The following is a 2,241-nucleotide window of genomic DNA, read 5'->3' as shown; positions in this document are numbered from 1 at the left end:
CCTTTAATTTCTATGCAACTTTATTTTTTAATTTATATACAGTCCAAAAGTCTTTCTATTGGGTCTGCTCCTTCTGAGTAAATTGTACTTTGACTGTATGTAACAATCATGAGTATTGGCCCATCAAGTTTCAGTAATGCCTATCATATTTATTTTTATTTTTTTTGTCAAGCGTGTGTAAAATAATAGATATAAGTGGGGTTGCTAGGAAGAGATGGTAGACATGTTGTTGCGCTTATGCCCGCCCCTTACAGACCTCTTAGGAATGGGGTGAGGTCAACAGTAGACAATCTAAGGTTAAAGTTGTAGGTGTTTGGGGAACAAACCACTGAGTCAGGTAATGCATTCCAGGCATTGACCACTCTGTTGCTGAAGCCGTATTTTCTGCAATTGAGTATTGTGCGATTTACCTTAAGTTTGTATCTATTTTGTGCTCGTGTATTGTTGTATTGTCGATGGATGACCATCTGACAGCCGTGGCGAGGGGGGCGTGCCACCAGGTTTGCCTGGTGCGTCAATTGCGCCCCCTATTGGATCGGGACGCCCTACGCACAGTCACTCATGCGCTGGTGACATCTCGCCTGGACTACTGCAATGCTTTCTACATGGGGCTCCCCTTGAGATGCACCCGAAGACTGCAGCTAGTTCAGAATGCGGCTGCGCGGGTTATCATGGGAGGATCAAGATACTCCCACATAACACCATTCCTGCGCGAGCTGCACTGGCTGCCTGTGGTTTTTCGGGTGCGTTTCAAGGTGTTGGTTACTATCTTCAAAGCGCTCCATGGCATGGGACCTAGTTACCTGCGGGACCGCATCTCACCTCATACATCCCTACGACCTATCCGCTCTCACAGGGAGGGACTCCTCCAGGTGCCATCCGCCAAGCAGTGCCAGCGGGTGACGCCTAGGAGTAGAGCCTTCTCTGTGATGGGCCCAACCCTCTGGAATGACCTCCCTCCCGATATTAGAATTACCAATGACCTCCGCTCCTTCCGACAGAAGCTCAAGACTCACCTGTTCCGACTAGCTGGCTTAGCTGATTGACAGTTCCATCTTCCACCTCCTGGCAAACATTTTATTGGGGAATTTTTAAGGGAATTTTAATATTTGTATTTTAACTAAGAATTGTACAGTATATTTTTTACCTCCTCCGTCTACGTCCACGTCTATGTCTATGTCTATGTTCACGTCTATGTATTTGTATATGGTTTTAACATGACTGTACACCGCCCCGAGTCCTGCCTGGGAAAGGGTGCGGTCTAGAAATAAAAGTTATTATTATTATTATTATTATTATTATTATTATTATTATTATTATTATTAGATTGTATCACAGCGGCCAGTTGATTCGCCGGATTTGGCATTACTAGTCGGGCCCCACCCAATAATAATAATAATAATAATAATAATAATAATAATAATAATAATAATAATAATAATAATAATAATAATAATAATAATATAATAATAATTATTAATAATAATATAAATAATAAATTATTATTATTATTATTATTATTATTATTATTATTATTATTATTATTGTGGTTGAATTATATATGATGATAATATATATGATAAATATATGTTGAATTAGTATCGCTAACATTACCTTCTTATTGTCCATACTCTGTGCTGTTGTATTAGTATTTGATATTTTGAATGGCACCACTTACTGATCACTCTGTTGTAGATTCTTGCAAAACTCAGAGTCCACAGCCTGGTCTCCTCCTCCTCCCTTTTTATTCTGCTTTCTGAGCTCCTTTTGTTCTAGTTTAATGACCTTCCGATGAGACTGGTGAACCAGCTACCAAATACTTCCTTCGTAGTCTTTGACAAATGCCGTTCATCCCTTCCCAGGATTTCTTTATAAAGGAAGGGAGTTTTCCTTTCCTTGCATAGGATCACCTTTTTAAAAACAGGATGGCACAAATCTGAAGGCGGGAAATTCAGGTGCAGGTTCCTGCTTTTGCAGTTACATAAATTCCTTGATTAGAGCTAAAAAAAATGCAGGGTTTAACTGTGATAAAATAAATGCGTATTAACATTTGAGAGAAGGAAAAAAAACAACATTTTCTTGATTTGGAAACAGCTCCTAGAATTGATCTTTCCTTTTGATACACCTATGCATATTGTTTTCTCTCAGCTTTCTACTTACAGTTCGAAAGCCATTATATTACCATAAGACTGCAAATTAGTTTTGTTTATAACTTTGGAAATACCTTACAATATTATTAAT

Source organism: Natrix helvetica (genome assembly GCF_964273705.1).
Source record: "Natrix helvetica genome assembly, chromosome: 2".
NCBI classification, from domain to species: Eukaryota; Metazoa; Chordata; class Lepidosauria; order Squamata; family Natricidae; genus Natrix; species Natrix helvetica.
This window is presented reverse-complemented; position numbering follows the sequence as displayed.